General features: G+C 52.4%; 1 long non-coding RNA gene across 1 annotated transcript; it reads left to right on the forward strand.

Annotated features, from left to right (window-relative positions):
* Window positions 1-12,229: 12,229 nt before the first annotated feature.
* LOC141730110 (uncharacterized) lies at window positions 12,230-14,724 on the forward strand. The gene is made up of 2 exons (XR_012581562.1): window positions 12,230-12,362; window positions 14,192-14,724. It is a non-coding gene; the product is annotated as an uncharacterized LOC141730110 (long non-coding RNA).
* Window positions 14,725-15,401: the final 677 nt, after the last annotated feature.

A 15,401-nucleotide genomic window follows, 5' to 3' on the forward strand; every position in this document is an offset into this window, starting at 1 on the left:
CTGTCAGCTGGCACCCATTCCGTGCCAAAGGTGCTTTTGTGGGGAGGTTTGCACAGCAGTGCTGAGGCCCTGGCAAGTCTGATCTCAGTGCTGGGATCTGGAGGGTTCATGTTCTGATCTGGAGGCTTGTTCATACAGAAGGGTTGAGGGCATGGCATGGAAGGAAGGAAGCCTTGCAGGGAAACAAAGAGAGGCCCTTTCCAACAGCATCCTGCTACCTCTTAGCACTGTTCTTCTCCTGACTTGGTTGGACAGGCAAAGTTAGATGGGAGTTGTGAGCCAACTGATGTTTCTGCACCAGGCCAGAGGTGCAGGATGTCTTTGGGTGCAGCTGTTTTCTCCTCTTCCTTTTGCTGCTTAGAGTCAGTGGAACACTTTGTCCTATTCTCAGACAGTGGGAATATAGAAGCCTAAAGAGCAATGTCCTGTGTTCCCCAGCTCCATGTTGCTTAGAAGAGGCTTAGGAATTCTTTAACATCAATAAAGTTTAGAGTAAAAATGATGGTGGCCTAGGGTTGTTATCTGTATGACCCAAGTGACACAAGAGCTTAATGCCACTGAGACAGATTTTGCAAAGTGGACTGGTGCCTTTAAAATGTGACATAGTAGTAGAACTTATTGTTCATTTGAGGGTGCAATAGGTAAATTGATGCCCTTGAAGTGGTATAGGAAATGGTTTTTCTTCTGCCATGGGGATGGCACTAAATGTGCTGTGCTGAGCCAGTTTCTTTTCCTGCAGGATTATTGCCACGAGCTCGTGTGCCTGACTGCCAGGGAGAGGATCGTTGTGCCAATTCGGGCCATTGGTGCCCGAGCTGTGCTGGACTTCCCTGCCCAGCTGGACTTCGCCAAGTGTCCAGTCAAGGTCAGCACCCAGCAGACTCTGCTGGTGCGCAATGTCGGTGCCCGGGCAGCTCAGTACCAGCTGAGCACCCAGAGGTGAGGCAGCTCATCTGTCCCTGTGCAAACACCTTTGGGTGAGAGCAGAGTTGGGAAAGAGCTACAGGAGGAACCAAGCATCGGATCTGCTGCCCTGCAGCCTGGCTGGGAGTGAGCAGGATGGAAGGCATCTGCTCTTGCTGTCAGTGGCTTGGAGCTTTCCGTGTCCCAGATTTCCTGGAGGCTGCTGGAACATGTTGGGAGCTGGCTTGCACCCTGCTGAGCACAAGCAGCTTCTGAAATGCTTCCTCAGCACTGTCAGCCAAGCAGAGCCATTCTCTGGGAGGCCACAGGCACGTGGCTTTGCAGTGGTCCTGGAGGGGACCTCTGGAAATCATCTGAGCAAACACACTGCTCAAAGCAAGAGCAGTGTCTGGGGATTGCAAGGTGCCATTGGGAGACATGGACCTGTCTTTAGATGCCATACAAGAAAACAAACATGTCAATGGACCTAGTTATAAAAGCAGAAGAAAACAACCTTTTAAAACCCCCTCCATACCTTAACTTTTCTGCCTGTCAGGTGCAGTAGTGATTCATTGAGAGGATGGATCTCAATCCCACCTGAACACCCAGCAAGGCCCCCAGGGCTTTGCAGATGGGCCAGCCTGGCTGATTTTGCAGTACTAGCAGTGTTTGTAAAACCTTGTGTGAATAATCCATGCCAGATGGGCAGCAGCAGCCTCAGCTCACCTCTCATGGCCATGCTGTGGGGCACAAGCTGTGCCCCCAGCTCCTGTGCACAGAGGGCTCTGGTGCCTCCTTTGCACAGCCAGCAAAGGGCTGATGTGGGAGTCAGGAACTGTGCAGCAGGAGCTGTGCCAAGGACTGGGGCACCATCCCGTGGGCTGGTGCCATGGCAAGAGACAATCCTGGCCCAGCCAAAGGGAGAAGGGCTGATCATAGGGGAGGTAGAGCTCAGTGCTCAGCACCACAGCAGCGTGAGGCCTTGTCCCTGCCAGCCTGAGCCATGTGCTGAAGGATAATGGAGTGGAAGCAGGAGAGCTGGTGCTGGCTGCTCTGCAGCTTTGGAGCTGGGCTGCTGCTCTTGGGAGGCACTGGCTCAAGGCAGTGAAGAAATGAAAGCAATCTGCACTGGATGATGCCAATGAGATAAGAGAGATGGGTAAAGAAGAAGGAAGTGATTCCTTAGCAAGAGAAAAGTGGTGTGCAGGTGTGCCCATAGTGGAGAAACAATGACGCTGCCTTTGTTTTTGGAGAAAAAGTGCTGCTTTTTTCATTTGGAAATCAAGAGGGAACCTTTCACCATCAAATAATTGATTCTCCTCTGTCCCTCCCCCAAAGTGGCCATGGGCTGTTTCTGCATCAGCAGCTTTCTCCTTGACAGGGGCAGGTGTCTCTTGTTGAGATGTGCAGAGCAGAGCCAGGGTCAGTCCTGTGAATACAATAGAGGACACAGTTCACTGGTTCTTGATTTTGAACCAAAAGGCAGAATGGGCACTGATTGGCATCAACCATGAAATCATCTGGTGAATGTTGTGCAGCTTCTAGTGCTGATTTCAGTGGATGTTGGTGGCTTTTGGAGTGTGTCTGCTGAGTTCAAGGACAGGTGAGGTGCTGTGCTTGATTCAGGACAGCCAAGTTTGGTTGTTGAAGCTCTTGCTCTTGGCTGTGCCAGCTGGTGCACTGCTGACAAGCTGGTCCTTTCCTTTAGGATTCATCTGTGCCCTGGGTAGAATTGTTGCTGCTCTTTTCAGAGGATGTTTGGGAATGCCCTGGATTCGTGTCTCAGAAAAGTGTCTGTAATGATTGTGTGGGTCAAACTGTCTTGAGAAAGCTCCTCCATGGGAACAGCAGTTGCAGCTCAGAAGGAGCAAAGCAGGGAAGCTGTGGCTGGAAGGGCTGCTTACAGAAGCTTGTGGGGACACCTTATGTCCATGCCATTGCAGATGGGGAAATTGAGGCACGGAGCCATGTCTGGGTGTGTGTTCAGGGTCCTTCATGGGACCCCCAGCAACCCAGGGGCTTCTCCTGCCTTCCCTGTGCCCAGAGCCCATCAGGGGTTGTTGGCTGCTGCCCCTTGGCTTGAGCTGCCTCCTGTGCCCAGGGCCCTGTGCTGAGCACACGGGGCTGGGTTGGTTGGAAACCCAGGGTGCCCTGAGCCCAGGTTTTGTGGCCCCGAGCCATGACAGCTGGACCTTTGCAATGCCTTTAACTGAGCCATTGCCTGCTCTGTCCTCGGCCTGCAGGGGCAGCGTCACTGCACCGAGTTTACACTTCGACCTCGCTGAGCTCGACTTCGGGGACATCTCCTTTGGTGAGTGTTCCCTGGGCTGGGACACAGCCTCAGGGATCTGTGCCTTCCAACAGAAAAGCATCCCTTGCTCCTGCTCTGCCCCAGCAGCCTCTTCAGGGTGTGAACTGCAGGGCTGCTGCTGCCTCAGGGGGCATTTTGCCATTGTGAGATCCCATGGAAGCAAGGAATAGAAAGGCAGTATTTTCTGGTGTCTCTGTGCTGTTTTAAAAGACAGATGTCTGCCAAGGAAGGTGGGAATCTTCCTGCAATGGAAAGATGAGCCCCTCCCTCCAAATGATTATCCCTTTAAAGTGACAGGGGTCCCAGGCAAAACTGTGGGAAAAGAAATAACAGTTCTTTGCTAGACTATCTCAGGACAGCACAGACATGAAGGCAAGAACAGACATTTCCCAAATGCCAAGTCCTGTTTTTCCCCTTTGGTGGAGTTCTGGTGACAGCAGGAGGAGCTGTGGGCTCTGGCAGGGCAGGGATCCCCCCCAGCCGGTGCGGGAAGGGAAGGGAAGGAGGAAATGCTCCTTTTGCAGAGCCCCAGAGGGCAGGGGGATGTGGGCAGTGCCCAGCAGCAACAGCAGCAGGGCAGGCAGGGTCGGTGCCAGCGCTGAGCTGCAGCCAGGGCAGCCCCGGCTGAGCACAAACCTCCCACAGCTGCAGCGGCCAAGCTGCGATCCCCGAGCGGGAGGAAGGGAAGCTCCGCTCCCTGCCCAGCCTCAGCTCCCACTGCACAGCCGCCCACGGCATCACGCCACAACTCCCAAAAACCCCCAAGGGAAAAGCCCAGCCCAGGGCCAAAACCCCCCAGAACCCCTATCCCCCTTCCCAGACCAAGGGCAACACTCACGGCCAAGCCTAAGGCCAGAGCAATGAAGTTCATGAACTTCTGAAGGAAAGTCATTGCCTTTTTTGAGCTGCTTCTTCCCCAGCCTGCATCACCACGGAGACGCTTGTCAAGTTGCCTTTGGAAGGAATGAAACACGATAGGCAACAGATGGAAATATGGTTCTGAAGCAGGAGATTGATCCTGCTGAATCCAATTTCATTCCTAAGGGCTCTTAGGCTGAAGGCAGCTGTTGTATCTTTGCTTCTTTGTAACTGTTGACTGTTGTCTGCATGTGCTGGCCTCAGTCTCGTTGGAGGTTTTGACATCTGGGTTTGTCCTTTTTGTGCCTCTCTTGCCTCCCTGCTGGAGTCCCTGCTGGAGCTGGCAGTGGTCACTTGGATGGGCACAGAGAAGCTCTGGGCTGCAGCTGCAGTTGTTTTTTCTCCCCATCTGTGTCCCAGATGCTCTTGGTGAGCAGGCCTGGGGAGAAGTCTCCTCCCCACAGAGCTGGCCAGCCCAGCCAGATGTGCAGTGCAGAGCAGGCTGTGGCTGCTCTGCGCACTCTGCAGGACATCCCCACCATGAGTGGCTGTATCTCTGGCTTTGCAGGATGGAAAGCAAATCTCAGAGCCAAAGTGGGGTGAGCCCTTGCAGACAGCACTCTCAGTGAGCAGCAAGGCTGTGATGTCCCTGTTTGTCGGGTGAGGTGGGACCTGGTTCCTAATTGCTAATCTCAAAGCAAGGCTTGGCTGTGCCCCAGTTGAGTGGGCTCTGAGCTGTCATGTGCTCAGTCTGTTTGGCCCAAAGCAAGAGATGCCTTAAGGATCCTGCAGAGAGAAGCTGCATTAGGGTGCTTTGCCTCACGTTCTAGTTCCTGATTCCATCCTCACTTTCTTTTGCTGTAGCTTCTTCTCACTGACAGCTCACTCTTTATATGTCTTGAAAAAGGTGGGAGTGTTGGCAGGCTGAGCAGGGAATTGGACAGCTTGAATTCTCAGAGTAAATGCTGGGTCTGGGTGCACACTCATCACTCAGAGAGACCTGGTGCTGGTTTGGGGCAGGTGAGGGAGCTCGTCCCCATCACGAATAGAGAATCCAGCAGCGTTCAGCAGGGTTAGGAGTGGGCATTTTCAAGGCTGCAGTCAATCTGTGTCAAAGGGAACTAAGTGATGAATAATTCCTCACGCAGCTTCTGGGTGAGCTGTAGTTCAGATAATAAAGAGCTCAACTCCAATCCCACTTTGATCCTGCCAGGATCTTGCCCCCAGGATCATGCCCTGCTGGGTGCCTGAATGGATATTTGTGTCCTTGGCCAGGCTTTCCCTACACGCAGCGCTGCCGCCTCACCAACAGCTCTGCGGTGCCCCTGACGTTCCAGCTCCGCATGTCGGACGATGGCACGCAGCCGGCTGTGGACAGCGTGGATCAGATCCGCAGGGACACCGACCCGGCCTGGAGCAAGGGAATCCATTTCTATGTGGAGCCCAGGGAGTTCACCATCAATCCCAGCCAAGGCACCATCCTCCCCCAGGGACACCAGGACATCGAGGTACGGCAAGAGCCCGGCCACAGCCGCTGCAGCACCAGGGCAGGAGCTGCACTGCAGGGTGGGAGGGCTTTAGCTCTGGTGCCAGCTTGGAGCATCCTGGCACTGAGAGATCTGCACTGCTGGGAGGCCTCTGCTAGCTGGCTTACTCGAGATGTTCCTCAAGGAGCACTGTTTGCTTTCCAAAATCATATGCTGAGCTCACAGACCTTATGGTCAAGGCCTGAAGCCATTCTTGTGTTTTTGAGAGCGATTGATTTGATTGCAATGGGGCAGAGCAAGGATGAGGGCAGAAGGTGGCTGTTAGAGAGATGTCATTGTATCAAGCAGTGAGCTTTTCTTCTTGGTCTCATTTCCCCCCTCCTGGGGAGCAGAATGATTTGTGTTCACTGCAGGAAGCTCCAGTGGAGACAAAACATCTGCAGCCATGTGTAGCGGTTCAAATTTATTGTATTGATTCCTTTTTAAGTGGTTTGTTCTCTGGTACCCCATGTTCTCCCCGAGTGGGTTTACCCCTGGGTTTTACCCTCCGTCAAAGCTGTCCCTCATGCCATTCCCTGCCCCTTGTTCCAGCTCTTTCCCTGCTGTCAAACCCAGCCCCTTTTGTTCCCCAAACTTTTTTGCCAATTTAACCTGGAGCCAATCCCTGTCTGCAACACCCCTTTGGAATTCCCCTATTCCTGGAGGCCCCATTAACCCATGTGAGCCATCCTCCCCACCTTCTTACCCAAAGTGGCTCCAGACACTTGATGTAATCCCCTCAGTGTTCCCCTGAGGATTCCCTTTTGGTTTGTTGTTTGTATCTACCCCCTGCTTTGTGTCTGTACAAAATTCCTTACACAGGAGTGTGCAGGGCTCTTTTGGCTCTGATCCTTTTGCTTGGAATAAACCCTTTCCTGTGGAACTTCAAGACAGAGATCCTTCTCCTTTCTCCTCTGCCTGGTCCCTGTGGTGGCTTGTCTCTTGTGGTGTAGAGCAAGAGGCTCTGAGGGTTCTGCCTGTGGTCAATGCCCACCCTGGGGCAGTTCTGAGGGTTCTGCCTGTGGTCAATGCCCACCCTGGGGCAGTCCCCACTCCTGGTGTGGGGCCGGAGTTCTCAGGGCCAGCCCGGGCTCAGGCTCCCAGGGCAGCCATGAACTGCCCAGCACCTGCTGGGCCACACTTTGCCCTCAGCCTCCTGCTGTAAAGCTGAACTCATTGTGGTCAAGTCAGATTTCCTCTGCATGGATGTCTTTGTAGTCAGATGAGAAATTGGCCCCTTAATTTGAATGCAGTGGTGCATGGAGCTGTAGTCTAATGTTTTAATGTAGCTGACCTGTGCCCTGATAGCAAGGTGTGTTTAACAAATCTGGTATTGGCAGAAGGCTTTTGTTACTCTGAGACTGTGCTCTACACATGGAGCAGCAGAAGAATTAAGGGCAAATCCTCCCTCAGGAACTGGAGGGTATCACCCGTGGGTAATGAGCTTTTGGAAGGAAGAATTGACTGTTCTTCTCTTCCACCAGGTGACCCTGTGCTCCAACACGGTGATGGAGTTCTACCGGAGATTGCTGGTGGACCTGGAGGGTATTGGCAAGGGAGTGGCAGCCCTGATCATCACAGCCAGGTACCAGCCCTTGCCTTGCACTCCCCCAGGCTGCAGCTGCCAAGGAGAAGTGCTGCTGAATGCCCTCATGTTGTGCCAGCTGGACACGAGAACAGAAGTGCTTGGGCAGCAGCCCGTGGTGAAAAGCACGTTTGCTCACAGCCCAGCACGGTCCTGGGCCCTCTTCTAAAGGCACCAGGAAAGCTATCATTGATTGGCCTTGTTTTTGGTGCTTGAGGTGGAACAAATTTCCCGAGGGCCTCCTCTCCTTCTGGCTGCAAGGGGTGGAGTTGTGCTGGTTGTGAGCACCGTGCACTGGTTTGGGCCACACCAAGCAGCTGCTGAGAGTCAGGCTCTGGCTCTGTCCATGAGGGCACATGGCAGGGGGGAAGTGGCTCCCAGCAAGAGTGGGGAGGGCAAGGTCTGACAAGGGGAAAGCAGCCCTTGATGTGGCAGGTCAGCTCCAGTTTTTGTCTTTCCCTGTGCTTTCCATTTTGAGCTTTAATGTTGTCAGAGTTGAGAGCAAAAGTGGTTGTTGCTGCATCAGAATTCCATGGTGCTGTGCTGCTGTGGGTGTCAGTGTGATGCCCAGAGGGATGCAGCTCCCTGGTGCTGTTCCCTGTTCCAGGCAGAGCCATCCAGGCAGTGCCTGGGCTGCCATTGTGTACAGCAGGTGGAGCTGGGGCCAGGCAGTGCCTGGAGCTGTGCAGTGAAGGAGCCAGGGAGCTGCAGGGCCTGGCAGGGGCTGATCAGCCCCTCTGTCTCGTGCCCTCCAGGGCTGGGGCAAAGAGCTGAGTTCTCAGGCAGGGCAACAGCACCATGGCAGAGAAGGGAGTCATTTTTACTGAGACCCTGGAGCTGTGTGTTCCTTGAGCCTTAGGGAGAACTGATCCTTGTTGAGTCAGTTTTACTGAGACACTGGAGCTGTGTGTTCCTTGAGCCTTAGTGAGCACTGATCCTTGTTGGGAAGGCTCCCCCAGAGCTCATGGGTCACTGGGACTGTTCCAGGAGTCCTTGCAAGCCTTCTTGGGCAAAGGAGGGGCTGAGGCAGCTGTGGGGCAAAGTGCTCTGCCTGGGGCACTTGGCAGCCTCTGGGTGCTGCCTATCAGGGTTTGCCCCTCCTTGACAAGACATGTTGGAATGGGAAAAGGTAGAAGGCAATTTATCCCTGTAGGGCTCTTCAATGTGCATTTGACAGTGACCAATGTGTTCTGCTCCATTTCACAATCATTGGGGGTAGGCATTCTCCATTCTCTCAGTATCTCTGATTGTTCTGGGGTCATCTCTTTGCCCAGATGTCTCGTTCCTGAGCTCCAAGTGTCCTCCCCGGTGCTGCTGTGTGATGAGTGCCACCTGAAGGTGCCTTATGAGACGACGATCCTCATTAGGAATCCCAGCCACCTTCCTGGCTGCTACGGGCTTATTCCCCAGGTTTGGCATCACATCCACCTCCTCCTGTCAAATATTCCTGAGGAGACTATTAGGGAAAAAAGGGTTTGGATAAGACCTTGCTGCTTTCTATTCAGTCTTAAAGATCTGCTGAGAACAGGATCCTACCCAAGTGTAAACTTTAGGAGGCAGTTGAAGCTCCTGAGGAAACAGCTGATGTTCTAGTCCTCAGGGTGTTTTCCTGTGGGAGATCTTAGAGGGTTGTGAAAAGCTGCTGCACCCACAGACACCAGTGCCTGTGCTGGCAGCCTCCTTGCAGGATGCCCTGGGAGTGCTATACCTACAATTCTTGCATCTTGTTTGTGCCTTTGACCTTTGTCCTGGGGAGTTTTAAAGGTGTGTGTAAGTTGCTGTTGTGGTGGATGTTAAGGAGCCTAAAGTTTCTTGAGAGGTCCCTCTGAATCTGCATTTCATTGTGTCCCTTCCAGAAACGCACGGAGGACTCTGCTGTGCTCTACTCCAGCCCCAAGCCCTGTGGGATTGTGCAGCCCCAGAGCACAGCAGAGATCCCAGTTGTGGTGGCAGTGCAGGCCCTGGGCACTCATCGCACCGACGTTCTCATTGGCGTGTTCGGGGATGAGAGAAACCCCCTGGTGAGGGCAAGGGGAGATGTGAGCCTGTGTGCAGCTGCTCCTGGCAGGGTGCACAGGGACAGGGATTCTGCCGGGGACAACAGGCACAGGCTGCTGGGGAGAAGGACAGGAGGGATGGGGGGCACAAACAGCTCCTGCCTTAGAGGTGGGAATCTCAGTGTCTGACACAGAATGGAGTTGGGCTAAGCTGGAATCCAGGGGCATTTGAGTTCATTATTCTTTCAAATGCTGTTAACTTTGGAAACATCTGTTTGAAAATGTCATCTCTCTGAGCACAAAAGAGGATGTCAGAAGTCTTCTAGGAACCTTGAGCTTTCTGTAAAAGAAAGGAAAGCTGGCATTTGAAGACTGGTTGAAAGGATTGAAACTTCAATTAAAACATATGGAAATGGCAATGCCAAATTCCTTGGATGGCACCAAATATCTGAATCAGGGCCATTGTGGCACTGCCTGTAAATCAGTGAACAGGAAGGACAGGCAATGCAGGCTGTGCCAGGGAGCCTGAAGTTTGACCAAACAGTTGCTTTTAACTATCAGGCTGCTTCCCTTAAAGAGGAGGGTTTCTCCCCACCAGAAGAACCAGTTGTTTAACTGTCAGGCTGGTCTTACCTAGAGATTTCTTGCAAAGATAAAAGCTTTGGGCCAATAATTTTTAGTTTGAAAGGTTCTCTTACCTTAATCCTTTTCGATTTGGAGGTGAACATGTAATGTTCTTTTTCCCCAAAAGCCCAGCATTTCAGCTGGAGAGTGGTAGCTGTCCCTAAAGAAATAACTTGAGCAGGGTTGAGCTGTTGAAGGTTTTTTAGGTTTGTCTGTTGTGGTTTGTTTTGGGGATTTTAAAATCTTTCTTGCTTGCTTCCTGGAACAGAGAGCACAATTACGGAGCTCAGGACGGCTGGCAGAAATCTCCCCAAGCCCAAGGCCGGCAGAGCTTGGCAGGATCCCAGCACCACAGCCTGTGTATGTATGGATGGAAGGATGGATGGATGGGGAATAGGACCTGAGTCACGTGGGAGTGTTGGAAAATGTCAACCAACCCCCCAGCGGTGTCAGGGGAACATTCCTGATAAATCCCCGGTGGAGCTGCAGAGTTTCTGGCCTTGGGCACTGGGTGGGCTGTGCTGGCTGGGCACTGGCTGGGTCTGCCCCTCGGTGTCTCCAATGTCACCTTTTTGCTGCCTTCTCTGTCTTTTCCTCTCCCACTGTGCTTTTTGCATCCCCACTGGGTGTTAATGCCTGTCCTCTGTAGTTGCTCAATGCAAGCAGTTGCAGCTGCTGCAGCACCTCAGTGCCATCCCTGGGCTGCCTTTAGAACAGACCTGCCCCAGCCTGGATTGGGAAGGGCTGGATCAAACAATTTCTCAGTTCAACGTGCCAGCACTCAGCCAGGGGCTGCATCCTGGCCAGGAGCTGCTCGTGCAGGTGTCCCTCCCTCCCTCCCACTGCAGGTCCCTGTTCATAGTTATTTATTTTCCAGAGATGAGCTCCACCCACCTAAATTCAAACCCCAGCCACCGCAGGAGAGGAGAACCAGTCTGGAATCCCCGGCAACTCGATGGAGGCACTTCAGGACTGGAAAGGTGGAGGCAGCCAGAGCCCTGAAAGAAGTGCAGGATTTTACCCACTCTTCAGGAGCAGAGATAGATTTTCTTGTACACCTACTGCTTGCTTTGCCTCCCCAGCCTGCCAGCACCAAGTCCTGCTCATGCTGAGCTCCCTTTTTGCTGCCCTGCTGTGCTGTGCCCTGACAGTGGGCTGGGCAGCAGGGCCAGTGGCTGGACATGGGCTGTGTGGGAGGGAGAAATAGGAGAGTTTTCCTGGGAGAAGCTGACTCAGATCCTACAGGCCTGTGCTGAGTGTGGGATTTTTTGCCTTGTTTCCTTCCCCATGTAAGATGAGGCTTTTCTCTGCATCATCATGGTAACACCTCCAGCTTCCCTCCCAGAGCAAGCTGGGATGATCCTGATCTCCATGGAGCCTCTTCCCAAGGCAGCCAGACTCCCTGTTTGCAGGGCTCTGCTTTCACCCAGAGCTGCTATTGCACTGCTGGCCCTGGAGCTGTCTGACAAAGGGAGACTTTGCAGGGGGCTGTCTCTTCTTCCCAGCATAGAAAATGGCTTGTTTTTTGGGTGCCAGCACCAACTGCTGAGCACCCTCACCTCCCTCGAGGCTTGGAGGGATTCAGGTGCTCCCTGGACGTGGCTCACACTCCCCTGGGAGCGGAGAAGGAGAGAGAGAATCTGTCTCCCTTGCCCATTGTCAGTGTGGCAAGCAGGGCTGGAGCTGCCAGTGCCACTGGGGGCCCTCAGCATTGGCCACAGAGGGACCTCCCATCCCTGCAGGCCCATCACAAAGTGCTGCTGGAGCAGCTGCTTGTTGGAGAGGCCGTGCAGGACACGTTGTGGGGCTGCCCAAGGACGCTGTGCGGCACCTGTGGAGGGCACTGCTCCCCCTGGAACTCCTCAGGTGCTCCACAGGAAATTTTTGCAGGAGCTTTTGCTGTAGCACCTTGAGAAAGAAGCATTTAAATCCGAGAGAGAGGGGAAGAGCCTCAGGAGTCAGATGAGCTGGGCTGGACTCCTTCCCTCAGCTCCAAGAGCTCTCACTCTGAGTCTCCTCCTTTTCTAAAAGCAGGAAGTTTTGAAACTTTTTAAAGGCAAGTTGTGCATCAGAGAGAATTTCTACTGCCAGGAGCCATCCCAGTTCACTTTCATGTCATGTACTAATTAATGCATTGACCCGTGAGTATGGGAGAAGATTTTCCCCATGGTCCCTGCACTGGTCAATGGCATGGATGCAGGATGAGGTGAGGGTGATTCTGGCAGTGTTTGGGGAATAGGCCCCTCTGGCTACAGCTGCACTTTGCTCCAAGATGCTCTTCTGCATCCATTTCCATGCTCAACACCTCAATCTCTCCTGTCTTCTGTCCAGGCTTTCAGTATCCTGCCACTGCCAGGTGTGCTGCAGCCAGGAGAGAGCCAGCAGTTCTCCTCCACCCTCTCTGGCAACCTAAACACCACCTGCAATGTCCCGGAGCTGTGCCACATGGAGGGAGGCTCCACCTCCGACGTGCTGGTGCCCAGGGTGGCCTCACGTGTCAGCTCCTCCCTGAGCCCCCAGGAGATCAACTGTGGCTCTCAGGCCCCTCTCAGGGACAGGTGAGTCAGCCTTCCGTGGGTTCCTGCTCTGCCATGGGTTATTGTCCCTGCAGGGCTTCCCTGCTCCAAGGCCTCTGAGCTCAGAGGAGCTGCAGAGCAAAGGCCAGCAGCAACACAGGGATGGCCACTCTGAGCTCCCTGGCTGCCAAGAGAGGAAGGACCTTCTTCTGTTGAGACAGAACATCTTCTTCTCTATTTGAGTGCTGAGCCCTGCTGGCTTAGCTGCTGCCTGCAGGGAGCTGGGCTCTGGGCTTGCCTTGGCACCCCCTCTATTGGTGTCTTAAAGTCCATGGTGTTGAGTGGCATCTTCTTCATCATCTGCCTTCTTCACCAGAACAGTGGGATTGTGGTATGGGCAGGCGTGGGGCACAGAGCAAACCTTGCTTTGGGTCCTGCTCCTGCCACAGATGAAGTCCTTGCACTGCTGATCTGCCAGGGTTCTCCTTATGGTGGGACAGCAGCCAGAAAGGCTCCTGTCCTTTAGGCTCCCCTGCAATTGCAGCTGTGGGCAAGCACAGGAGAAGCTCAGCTCCAGCAAGACAGCCCAGCTCAGGACACACAGGCCAAGTGTGGAGCTGGGAGTGGAGGCTGCTTAAAGCAAGCCTGTGCAGCAGGACTTCTTCAGGCCAGGCTGAAGTTGGTTTCATGGGGAGGAGATGGATGAGGCTGCTTCCAATGGTTTCCATGGCAGCCATCACTGGTTTGCTTGGTCCTAGCTGGGTTCCAGCAGGAAATCTGGCTGACAAGAGCCTGTCTTGCAGGAGAGGAGTTCCTGCAGCCTTTGCTTTCTGACTGATAGGATTGTTCTCATGAAGGAGCAGGCTAGGAGTCGTTAAAACTGAAGATCACGGACAGAGACTCTCTAACTAATTAAAGTTAGATTGTGGGATGTTTATTAACACCGGCGGGTGGCACCAGAGCCATCCCTAAAAGGCGTGACCGCGCTGTCCAAGGTTCTTTGCCCTCTCTTTATTTCCCAAGATCTTACATACAATACATCTGCACAACCCCAGCACCTCCCATCCCTGCTCTGTATTCAAATGAGGTCATTGGTCCTTCACTCCTGTGCAATTCTTCCCTTGAACTGGGTCAATGGTCTCGAAGTGGGTCAGTGGTCTTTATCAGGTCTCTGTGACCCTCTGGCACCATCCAAGGTCCCCAACTTAGTGATTGATTGACATCAAGCCCAGGTGCTAACCATTGTTCTACTGGTTTCAAGATGTTCTTATACCAGTTCACTTCCTCCACTTCCCTCTAGAAAGATGCTCCTAATGGTAAACAATAGAACAATCAGCTCCAGCTTAAGCATCTCATAATCATTAACCTATGGTCTGCCTATCTAACCTACATCCTGATCAATGGGAATTGCTTCTAACCCTCAGCTGAAATCTGAACTCTTTAAAATCATGCCTCAGCTATGCCCAGGGAGAAGGGGGCTGAATGAGCTGAGTAAGAACTGTAGGAGAGCTAAGCAGATGTCAGCAATCTGTGCTCTGCTTTTAACTGGGAAGCCAAGAGACAAAGGGCGTTTCCAGGCACCAGCGCAGAGAGCTGCTGGATCAGCCTTTGGCAGGGGCTGGAGGGGTCTGCCTGTGCCTTCAGAGGGAGCTTGCACAGTCAACACCTTATGATGGCAAAGCTCAGGTTTGGCTGGTCCTGGAGGTCCCCTTGAACCAATGCCCTCACTTGGGATGTTCCCAGCCTCTGTGGGTTGAGGAGAATTCACGGAAATGGCCTCAGGGTTGAGGAATGAAGTGCAGGGCCAGCCAGGACTAGAGAGCCCAAGGTTCTGGTGGGACTCTCAGCCATGTTTCCTATTTTGTCTGCAGAAGGGAGCTGAAGGAGCCAACTCAAAAGGTCGAGGAGGAGGCAAAAGCCCTAGAGGAGGAAGAGAGGCAGAAGAAGGAAAAGAAGAGTGTCTCTGCAGGGAAGCAACTTCCAAAACCAGCGAATGGGAAAACCAAGACCCAAGAGAAGAAGGAAACCAAACTCCCAGAGAAGAAGAAAACCAAAATCCCAGAGAAGAAGGAAACCAAAATCCCAGAGAAGAAAGAAATCAAGGCTCCAGAGAAGAAGGAAACCAAAACACCAGAGAGGAAGGAAACCAAAGCCCCAAAGAAGTGTGAACCCAAAATCCCAGAGAAGAAGGAACCCAAAGCCCCAAAGAAGAGGGAACTCAAAGCCTCAAAGAAGGGGGGAACTGAAATCCCAGAAGACCCAGATGAGATGGAGAACTCTTCATTTTTTATTCACACAACTCATTTTACAAAGTTTTAAAGACTTCGTGTGCAACTTTAGTTAGTTCATAGATTACTTGCCAGTTATTCTGTTATTGGTTAATTAAAGAGATTTTACTTGTGCGTCAAATCTCTCTATTGTATTGTTTACCTGTTCTCTTCACTGAGTCTCATGGGAGAAATCCCTTGTTGTTGCAGGTGCATTTGTTTTTCACCCTCAGAATAGACTGGTCACAAAGTCTCATTCTCGCAATAGCTTCACATGGGAACTTGTAACTGCTTAGCTGCACTCAGAAGAGATGACAGGCCAGCTATTAATATGGCAGAACAAGGCCTGATTTCAAAAGACCTTTCTTTTATCATTATTCTACGGGTCTATGACATCTCCCCCTTTTCGTTCATTTAAAAAAGGTTCCTATGTTCTGATGTTGAAACAGCTCACTCTTGTGAGGGTATTATCTCATCACAGTTGTCACTGGTTATCTGTTAGATATGGGATAAGATAGATAAAAGACCAATTACAGTCAACAAAACTTACCAAATTCTATCAAGTCATTGACACAGGGTTTTGCAGCATGAGAAAACAAAAGAATAATGTCCAATGTCTCTTAGGGAAATGAAAAGAAATGACCATTGTTTCCAATTAGTTGAGAAGGATGAGAAAGTCTATGAGCTGGAAATGCTGATCTTTGACATCACTGAATGTCCTCCTGGGTGCTGGAACAGGGAATACCTGCAGAAGGTTCGTAGGAGCACTGTACCGTGAGGATGCCATGAGGCTTTTGTTGGCAAATTGCCTCCG

Source organism: Zonotrichia albicollis, chromosome 9 (genome assembly GCF_047830755.1).
Source record: "Zonotrichia albicollis isolate bZonAlb1 chromosome 9, bZonAlb1.hap1, whole genome shotgun sequence".
Classification (NCBI taxonomy): Eukaryota; Metazoa; Chordata; class Aves; order Passeriformes; family Passerellidae; genus Zonotrichia; species Zonotrichia albicollis.